This window comes from Onychomys torridus, unplaced genomic scaffold, assembly GCF_903995425.1.
Source record: "Onychomys torridus unplaced genomic scaffold, mOncTor1.1, whole genome shotgun sequence".
NCBI classification, from domain to species: domain Eukaryota; kingdom Metazoa; phylum Chordata; class Mammalia; order Rodentia; family Cricetidae; genus Onychomys; species Onychomys torridus.
In genome coordinates, this window is record NW_023412358.1 from 1 (window position 1) to 11,262 (window position 11,262).

At 39.7% G+C, this 11,262-nt stretch overlaps 1 non-coding gene and 1 pseudogene across 1 annotated transcript; both read left to right on the plus strand.

The window, feature by feature from the left end:
• Window positions 1-1,063: 1,063 nt before the first annotated feature.
• On the plus strand, window positions 1,064-1,136 carry Trnaa-ggc. The gene has a single exon. It is a non-coding gene; the product is annotated as a tRNA-Ala (tRNA).
• Window positions 1,137-8,422: 7,286 nt separating this feature from the next.
• Window positions 8,423-10,615, plus strand: LOC118575626 (annotated as a pseudogene).
• Window positions 10,616-11,262: the final 647 nt, after the last annotated feature.

Here is an 11,262-nt window from a genome sequence, read left to right on the forward strand (position 1 = left end):
TGTTGGCTGTGAACATGAAAATCACCATGTGTCAATTACAAATTTACAAAAATATAAAACTTTCTTATGCTAATATTTTTCCTATTAATTACATAACTGACTGTCAATTTTACAATTCTGAAATAATTTTCTGCTTTCTGTGTGCAGGAAAATGAGGCCAGTTTCCCAGAATATGCAAAATGATATGTAAAATAAATTATCACATCTATTTTGTTTTCAGTTAACTCTGAATTACATCGCTAACATCACATAAAAAATACTTCACCTTCTCTTTTATACATGGAACAGAAAATGAGGCTGATGGTAAAGCAACTCAGTAAGGACAGATGATGTTAAGGTACAGTGTGGATGTTTGGGAGTTCCAAGTTGAGGCTCAAAATAGCCTGTGTGTTAAAGAGCACTGAGTGATCTTACAGAAGATCCAGTTCAGTTATTAGCATCCAGTCAGCATTTAACTCCAGTTCAAAGGGATTCAAAATATCTGACCTATAAAAGCAACTGTACCTATAGCACATACAAAGACACAAACACACACTCACACACACACACTCACACACACACACACACACACACACACACAACACTGAAAAAGAGAGAGAGACAAAGATAGATATGATAGAGAAGGTCATCGCCCAATGACAGAGAAATGGATGAGATCTACATGAACAACCTGGACAACAGTGGGAGTAATGAAGGGCAAGGTTCAAGGGAAAGAAAGCTTAGGGGAGCAGGAGATCCCAGCTGGATCAAGAACAGAAAGGGAGAACAAGGAGTAACAGACCATGATAAGTGAAGACCACATGAGAACAGGAAGAAGCAAAGCGCTCGAGAGGTCCCCAGAAATCCACAATGATATATCCTTTGCAGACTGCTGGGAGTGGTCAAGAGAAAGCCTGAACTGACCTAGTCTGGTCATCAGGTGACTAAACACACTAACAGTCGTGCTGAACTCTAATCCAATAACTGATGGAAGTGGATGCAGAGATCCTTGGCCAGGCCCCAGGTAGAGCTCCAGGAGTCCAATTGTTGAGAAAGAGGGGACTTAAGAGTGTGAATTGTTGGGTTGGGGATTTAGCTCAGTGGTAGAGCACTTGCCTGGCAAGCACAAGGCCCTGGGTTCAATCCCCAGCTCCAAAAAAAGAGTGTGAATTGTTGAGACCCAGATTGGAAAAAGCACAGGGACAAATAGCCAAATGAATGGAAGCACATGAATTATGAAGCAAAGGCTGTGGAGCCCCAAGCTGGATCAGGCCCTCTGGATAAGTGAGACAATTGAATAGCTTGAACTGTTTGGGAGGCATCCAGGCAGTGGGACCTGGACCTGTCCTTAGTGCATGAGCTGGCTGTTTGGAACCTTGGACTACACAGGGACACTTTGCTCAGCCTGGAAGGAGGGGACAAGACCTGCCTGTACTGAATCCACCAGTTTTAAATGAATCCCCATGGGAGTCTTGGCACTGAAGGACATGGGAATGGAGGAAAGGGAATGGGAAAAAGGGGTGGTGGGGAGGACGGTAGGACAGGGACCCATGGCTGATGTGTGAAAATAAAACACAAATATAATAAAGAAAAAATAAAATAAAGTCAATCTTAAAATGGATGTGTAAACTGAGGAATGTGTTCTTAAGGATGTATCATGACCTAGGAATGGAACATAGAAGATAACTAAAGATAACCACTCCAGCATAAGCTGTCTTCAGTGTTTGTGAACTTATCCTTTCTGACAGGTGTAAGGTGGTATCTCAGAGTCATTTTGATTTACATTTCCCTGATGGTTAAGGATGTTGAGCACTTTGTTAGATGTCTTTCAGACATTTGAGCTTCCTCTGTTTAGAATTCTCTGTTTATCTCTATAGTCCATGTTTTATTGGACTGTTGGGCATTATGATGTCTAATTTCTTGAGTTCTTCATATATTCTGGATATCAGCCCTCTGTTGGACGTGGGGTTGGTGAAACTTTTCCCATTCTGTAGGTTGTCGCTTTGTCTTGTTGACCGTGTCCTTTGCTCTACAAAAGCTTCTCAGTTTCAAGAGTCCCATTTATTAATTGTTTCTCTCAGTGTCTGTGCTACTGGTGTTATATTTGGGAAGTGATCTCCAGTGCCAATGCGTTCAAGAGTACTTCCTACTTTCTCTTCTATCAGGTTCAGAGTAACTGGATTTATGTGAGGTCTTTGATCCACTGGAGTTATGTTTTGTGCACGGTGACAGATATGGATCTACTTGCAGCCTTCTACATGTTGACATCCAGTTATAAAAACACCATTTGTTGAAGATGCTTTCTTTTTTCCATTGTACAGTCTTGTCTTTTTTGTCAAAAATCATATGTTCATGGGTGTGCAGATTAATGTCAGGTGGATAAGGTAAGTGATTTCCTTTTCTCCTCTATCCTTGTCATATCAAATTCTAATACAATAAATACTAGCCAGTAGAAATTAACCTTCATATCACCTAAGCTCAATTTCTCCATGTTCTATGACTCAAGGATATGGAGTCTTCAATGAAAGGTCCATACTGACAAGATCTGAAAAGAAACCAAGTGCATTGGCCATAACATTGAAATACTTATGGGGTCAATTGTAACCCACTGTCTAACAACTAAGAGGAAAGCCAGCTGTTCCAAAACTTGGAATTTTCTTTATATTTCTGTTGTCTCTTTTAGTGGAATTATTAACCCAATCTAAGGGAACTCCAACTAAACTCTCAATATACATCATTGTATGTATTCAAGGAGAAGTAATTTTCCATATGAGCATTTTGAAATGTATTTAAGGTTGGTTATCCCTCTCTCTATTCCATGCTCTATCTTCTCCTCACATCTGCTGCAAAATATTGTTTTAAGATATGTTAAGTTTGTTTATGCTGTGGAGCATTCATTTAATGTGCAAAGATGCATTGTATTGTTTCGTGTGGCATTTTCTTTAATACTGAAGCTCTGTCACTTTGCCTGCCTAAAACACCTGATTGGACCAAAAGTTCTGAATGACCAGTAATAAGGCAGGAGAAAGATAGGCTGGGCTGGCAGGCAGCGAGAATAGATAGAAGGAGAAATCTGGGAGAAGGGAAGAAAAACACAAAATAAGACTGAGTCCGCCACATAGTCACACAGCCATCCACAGAGTGAGACTGAAGGTAAGATTACAGAAGTGAGAAAAGAAGAAAGCCCCACAGGCAAGTAGATGGGATAATTCAAGTAAAGAAACATCGGATAGACATTAGCCAAGTTAAGGCTGGGTATTTATTAGTAATAGTAAGTCTCTTTGTGTATTTACTTGGGAGCTTGGTGATAGGGCCACCAAAAATCAAAGAGCCAATAGAGTAAAATCAAGAAACAACACACATCTGCCCCTGCCATTAAAACCTTTCTGTACCTTGACTGCTCTTTATTCCACTATAGAAGGTTGTAACATTCACCATCCTTTTAAAGTACTATTCTAATGGCAAACTGACAAATTTTCCTAATATCTATGGATATATCAAATGAAACACACACACCACACACACCACACACACACACACACACACACCTGAAGTTTTAAGAATAAACTCCTGAAATTATATAAAACATATGGTGCTTCTACATCTGGATCAAAGTTAGTTTACTCAAAATGTGTGTTTCCAGATCTAACTACTTTATTTGTGAGGTATGTCTTGTTACTCATTCTTCCATGATGGAATTAATGTAAGAGTAGCTGTAGTTGGATGTTTTCCTGTGTCCCAGTCAGCTGGCCATTGGGACAAATCTCTCCCACAAGTAAACACACAGAAGTTTATATTAATTATAACTGCTTGGCCATTGGCTCAGTCTTATGACTGACTAGCTCTGACACTTAAGTTAACCCATAATTCTTATCTATGTTTAGCCATGTGGCTTGGTACTGTTTCTCCCTTCTGCCTTGTCATTATGCTTCTTCTGTGTCTGGCTGAAAGCTCCTGACTCTGTCCTCCATCTCCCCAGAATCCTCCTCATCTGTTTCCCCCCTATACTTCCTTCTGGCTACTGGCAATCAGAGTTTTATTTATCAACCAATCAGAGCAACACCTATTCAATTCATACAGAACAACATCCCATAGCACTTCCCCTTTTCTGTCTAATAAAAAAGGAAGATTGTAACTTTAACATAGTAAAATTACATTTAACAAAAACAGTTATCAAGCAAGAATTATAGTTACAATATTGAGTCTATTTGTATTTGGCAAAATTAAAGAAAATATTCTATTATCTATCCTACATTTGTGAGTCTAAATTTCAGATCTATTTATCTTTTATCATAAACAAGGAAAATTATAAGTACCTAGTTTTCAACTACATCAAAGACCTCAGAAGGATATAATATTACCTTAGTAAACAGAAAGAGCATTATAAGCAACGTCCAAAATTCTAGAATGACAGAGACAGCTGCCTGCCAGGACAGACATCCAAATTTCCTCTGTATCATTGTGGCATCCATCTTCAGCCAATAGGTCTAGAGTTATTTACTTGCTTCTCCCTGTGTCCTATAGAACATTTAGCAGGAACCTAAAGAACCAGCTCATCTTGGAAATTTCAGTGGTCACCTTCCTATGGGTCTGCATATCTACTTTACACAACATACTGTCAAGCAGTCAATGCAGGACACTTTTTTACCCAGTGGCTAACTTTTGCCACAAAGAAAGCAGACCCAAAATGAGTTCCTTCAATGCCCATTATCCTCTCTGAAGTAGAATGGTGCTGCCAGAAGCAGGCATGTCCCAATGTCCAGAGTCAAAGTGCTTAAAACATTTTAAATGCCATATTCTGTAGGCTTTCAAGTGTTTGAAGATCACCTACATAATTGAAATACACTTTTATATACCTAAAATACTTAACTAACAAACATGACTATAAGTTTGAATATCATGGATGACTAATTATTAATCTGTATTTCTTAATTATACATTACAATTTCAAATGAGCTGTACAAACATTAACCTTAAACAAGAGTAGATATATACATACAATATAACAAAATTAACTTTAAATTTGTATCAATAAACTAAAATCCATAGCAATATAAAACATTTTAATCAAGTTGTTACTCTTTTTTCTCCTTTTTTATTTATTACATTTGTATTTTAATTTTACACATCAGCCATGGCTTCCCCTGTCCTCCCCCCGACCACACCCTCACCTTCCCCCCAGCTCCTCCCCTCCATCCCCATGTCCTCCAGTTGTTGCTCTGTATCCTATCATATCTATTAATATCCCTTTTCTTCTTTAGAAAGAGATTGCATTTATAATCAACCTCCATTCAATAAAAATATACATTTATAAAGTATATTTTGAGAATTTGGGCATAGCTTCTTACACTACTTTCTGCTGGTTGTTGGCAGTGGTCATCTTATGGGGATCCTGAGAAAACTAAGAATTATGGTCAAGTCTTGACTGGAGTAGTCTGTGATGCTGCATTATCTGAGCCAGTTGTCTTGAAGCTGATTTTGCATGTTGGAACATCCAGAGACCTCTCAGAGGCTTTTCCTTTATGAAAACATATTAGCTTGGAAGTGATCCATAGGTTCTCATTTCCTGTGGAAACAGGAGCAGAACCTCTTTTCCAAAACAACATATCCTTAGATACAAATTTTGAAGATCACTGTAAATATATATATTTAAATTTATTTTAGCAGCCTTTACAATCAAATGTCTTTCTGCAGTTAAAAATCCCAAAGACAACACAATCCAGAAACTCTGTGTAATATCCATCTTATGTGGCTTATTTTTTATATTACCTTTACTGTCTCTTTAAAGACTTTATTTTTAAAACTATTTCTTTATACAACTGTCTATGTTCAATTTCTTACCTCTTCCAAACCTACGTACATTTTCACACACACTGTAAACCATTTAAAGTCTTATTCTATCTTAATCTGTCTTATTGTGAATCTATTGCTTTCAAATGCAGTGGCTAGTACTGAAGCCTGGGCTGCTGACTCTGCCCATTTCAACTTCCCAATATAGTGGTAGTACAGTTACCACCAGCTCTGGGAGCCATGTGCACCACCAACTCTTGGAAGCACTGGGTCTATGACTCCATCAAACCAGCATGTAGCCCAGAAACCAATTTTTTTCTCTGTTCTAGCAAAAGTTATATCCACTATGTACCATGCTGCTGTGCAGCTTGGAGACACCTCTCTGTACAGTGGCAGGAATCTACAATACTGCACTCAAGCCACATGCCACTGCCAATCCTCCATACTGTAGTTCGTGGCTTACATGAGAGCCAAAACTAGAAAGCTCGTTTTTGTTCTATTTTGGAATTTTCTTTTTAAAACTTTCTCTGGTTTTAGGTGAAAACTCTTGTTCTACATTGTGCAGTCAAATGTAGTTGGACGTTTTCCTCTGTCCAAGCTGGCCAGCAGTCAGGACAAATCTCTCCCACTCATGTCCCCAAGTAAATATACAGAGGCTTATATTAATTATAACTGCTTGGCCAATGGCTTAAGCTGATTACTGACTACACTTAAATTAAACCACATTTTTATATGTGGCCATGGGGCTTGGTATCTTTTCTCAGTTCTACATTGTCATCTTTCTTCCTCTGTGTCTGGCTGGTGAATCTTGACTCTGTCCTTCCTCGAATTTCCAGAACTCTCCTCATCTGAGTGACCACCTGTATTTCCTTCCTAGCTATGAGCCAATCAGCTTTTTATTTATCAACCAGTCAGAGCGACACATATTCACAGCATACACAACAACATCCCACCACAAATATCTGGTGACTTTGGGTCAGCATTGAGAAGGATGTGCAAAGACTGTGTTCCTTGCAGAGTTTATCCTGTTGGTATGCTGAAGCACAACTTCATTGCTGGGAGACATGCCTTACTGAGAATAGGCTTACACACTGTGTGTTGTGAACATAATAGCTGTTTGAAATTTAACATTCCTCATGTTATAGAAAGTTCTGGCTACCGTGTTCCTTATTGGCTTAAAGGAAAATATATCTTCTGTGAATTATCTAAGGATGATTATATGATATGATGAACTACAAACTTTATCACTCTGGACACTCAATAAGCACTTATGTCTTCCAGGTATATAGAGGCTAATGGAGAATAGTGATTGGTGGTAGTCTAACTAGGGTTTTCTGAGCCCATCTTGAGATACTCCTGTAGCTCTAGAATAATTAAAGTGCAGTGTTATGGGAACTTTATCTGGAGTAACATGAACAAACCATGTAATACATTTCATAAGGCACCACTGACAGAAATAAAAATCAATGCCATCCAAGTATGGTGTGGGGAACCAGTGAATATAATTTTGATTATTAAACCAATGCATTGGTATGTGGCTGCTTAAGGAGGTTTGGAGAATTTTTATATAACTAATACCACCAAATAAAACCCATACCTCTTTCTCTCTTATCTCTCTTCTTTAGCAAAGCATAATATCAGCATGGGGCAAAATATTATGAAACCATTCCATTATCCATAATAAATTTTTATGCCCAATCCTGTGAAAAACATAGGTAGACATCATAGCCACTGTAATTGAAATAGAAAAACCCTATTTTTATTTCATGTCATCTTCAGACGATAGCTTACAACAACATTCAGGTACCCCCAAAACTTGTAGATATTATGTCCCTGGAATAAAAGAAGCCAGTCAGCAAAGTTTACGTGGGAAATGGAAAATTCCTCTTCCAAGCAGAATAATGAAGTGAAAGAAGTCTACATTCTTATGCCCAGAACCTGAACTTATTACCTCTGGTACCAGGTAATACTTAAGTTAAGGTTTGGAGGAGGACTTAAGCCTTATGGCCTCAACACCAGAGTAACATTTTGAAAATGCAAACAAGTAGGAAAAACAGGTGAATTTCACAGGAATAAGAAAGAGGGGAATTGAAAAATGTTGGTCCTTGGCTGCTGTAAATCAGGACATTCTGACTAAAGTTGTGGAAGACCATTGGTGCTTATGGAGCAGAGGGATAAGAGTCTGTGCTGAGCCATGCCTTAAGAAATATTTGACTTGAGTCAATGGCGCCACCTTGAGATTACGGCCTCCAAATGTAATATCATAAATGAATCTTTTCTTAGAACAATGTGCTGATTTTGACAAAAATTGATTTTGAATATCTGTGGTGTAAAATTATTTCAGTTTGTGAAATGACATGCTGTGACATTCAAATGTTCCTTCTCTGGCTTGAAAAACACGTATAACAGGGGAAAATCAGTGAGGAACAGTGAAAACCCCATTTTCTCTAAAGACTTTTCAGAGATCCAAGTAATTGACCAAACTCATGCACTGGAGAAAAAAGAGAAGTTCCCCTTCTGGTAAACTGGTGATAGTACTGATGTGGCAAACCCATGACAGGAAGGACCTGCCCTCAGTGTGAAAACAGCCTGTCTGATGGTTCTACAGAACATGGACAGGGTGCCCTAGGAGCACAAGCAAGAACAATGCCAAGACTCACCATGACCCTCATGTTCAAACTGCTGCTGTGCCTTGGTAAGACATGAAGAGGGAGAGTGGACGCTCAAGTCTGTAAGGAAACCTGCTCCAAGACAGGTCTTATGGAATCTGGATACCTCAAGATATTGACCCTGGCTCTCAGATGGAAAAAATAATCTCTCAAAGTGAATTTTCTTTCAGGACTGAGTGTGGGACAGAAGACTGCAGGCCTGGCAGGTGAGTGTCTCCTTCATCCCAAGATTTTATTCTTCCCTCTGAATACCAGACTTTATTTTTGCTCTCCTCTTGGTAAATTCTTCACAAAGTGGACTGAAAAAAGTTTATGGATAATGCTGTGATGGCTGTAAGTACTTTATGCTAAGACTTGGTGTCTGAAGGAGGATTGTACTGGGACTCAGCATTTTATTTCCTTGTAGGAATCCTCCCAAAGCCCAAAATCTGGGCTCATCCACACTCTATGATTGACGTATATGAACCTGTGACTATTTGGTGTCAGGGTTCCTGGGAGGCACAGGAGTACTACGTGCTTAAAGAAGGAAGCTCAGTTCCTTGGGACCGACAATACCCTCCGGAACGCACAGACAAGGTTAAGGTCAACATCCAATACATGTCAGAGGAATTTAAAGGGATATATATGTGTTACTATAAGAGCCCTGCTGGCTTGTCAGAGCACAGTGACACCCTGGAATTGGTGCTAACAGGTGAGTGGACACTCGGGGTTATTAGCACAGCCTCTCCCCTCAGAAGGAGTTCTACTCTCCAGGGGTACTACACTCAGTGCCCAAGACTACAGGGCAATGTGGGTAGCTAAAGTTCATTTCAAACACTTCCCCTTGTATCCTAGTAGCCTATGAAAAAACAAGCCTGTCTGTTTGGCCCAGCCCTGCTGTGACCTCAGGAGAGACCATAACCATGCAGTGTAGCTCATCACTGGGATTTGGCAGATTCATTCTGATCCAGGAAGGAAAGCACCACCTCTCGTGGACCCTGGACTCACAGCAGAATTCCACCTAAGAATTCCAGGCTCATTAAGTTCTGGACCCCGTAACTACCATCCACAATGGTACATTCAGATGCTATGGCTATTTTAGGAACCGTCCCCAGGTGTGGTCAAAATCAAGTGACCCCCTTCCACTCCTTGTCTCAGGTAAGGACTCCTGATCCATCCTTTCTTAGTGAATACTGTCAGCTAGGGATCTGCTCTGAGAAGAGCTTTAGCATAGAATGAAGTAATGAAACTCTATATTCCAAAAGACTTTCACACCTCATAGAGCAGCAGCCATCAGCTTGCCCTGGTGCAACTGCTCCCCCCACTGACTCCTTGGAATTTAGCAGAGGCAGGAGGGCTTGAGAACAGACAGTATATGGAGTGATCAGATATTTTCTCTGTACTACTTAGGTTTCTATTTTTGTGATAAAATACCATGGTCTAAAGCAACTTGTGGAAGAAAGGTTTGTTTCCTTTTATAGTTTACAGTCCATCACAAAAAGAATTAGAGGTAGGCACTCAAAGAAGGAACTGAACCAGGGACCATGATGGAACGTTGCTTACAGGCTTACTGCCCAGTAACTTGCTCAGACTGTTTTCTTATACTATCAAGGATTGGAATTGCCCCCTCCCCACATCAGCTATCATTCCATCAATCAATAAATTTCACCACAGACTTGCCTACAGGACAATAGGATGGAAGCATTTTCTCAATTTAAGTTGCTTCTCAGATGAATCGAGATTGTATCAAGTTAGCAAAACCTAATCAGAACAGTCTCCAATGGCATCCTCAGTCCTTCACTCTCCTCTTGTTTTTATTTCCTGAAATAAAAGGCACAATCGCATGATAACAGTGGGTCACCAAAACCTTGTGGTTAAAAACGGTGCACAGACTCCATCAGGAAGTCTTATATCCCTCAGAATCTCAATCCTTTTCTTATATTCAATGGCATGCTTTGCTGAGGCTGGGTGGACCTGAGCTGTGACCTTGATAGACAAACAGGAATCCAGAGACACAAAATCCGGTCTAAAACAAGGTGATGGCCAGTTGTAATTAAAGTCCGGATTGAGGTAGAAATTGTTAGTCCACAGTCACGTGCTTGAAGTTCAAATTCTCACCTCTCCATATATCTTTGGCAGAGTCCAAGGACCTGTCTCCCACCCACACTGAGAATGGTAAGTAAGAGCTCTCATGGGAGGTGGGTAGAGCAATGTGTGAGATCATAATTCCTCAGAAGTTGGGAAATTAGGGAAAGCTAACTTATTTCCCACCTAAAAGTAGCAGGAAATGTTTTTGCTAGATCTGCAAGATGAACTCCCATGAAAATAACATGCATTTTCGTAAAAAAAAAAAAAATATTGAAAGCATGAGGAGCTCAGAGGAATGGCCCAGCTCTCTTAAGCATTTTATATAGTCTACTCAAAATATTTGATCCTCTGGGGAAGCTCAGACCAATAGAACCTGAAAACCATGACCATATGAGAATCAGGTGAAATGGAGAATTCTAGATGAAGAGAAAGACACTAAATGTATAGTTCTGTCAAGGAGATGGGAGACTAGGTGCACAACCATTTACTGTGAGAAGTTTATTGTTTGACGTGACTTCTTTGACTACTGTTTACAGAACCCCCAGCTTCACTGCATGAAGGTCACACAATTGAAAATCTCATCCGAATGAACATGGCTGCCTTGGTTTTAGTTACTCTGGTGATTCTGTGGTTAGCGGCTTGGCACAGAAAGGAAATGGAATAGATGCAATCAGGAGATAAACAGAAAAGTCCACCAGTTTCCACACTTGTGCAGACCATGGAAAATAAATCTGCTTGTCTCATACATGAAAGAAAG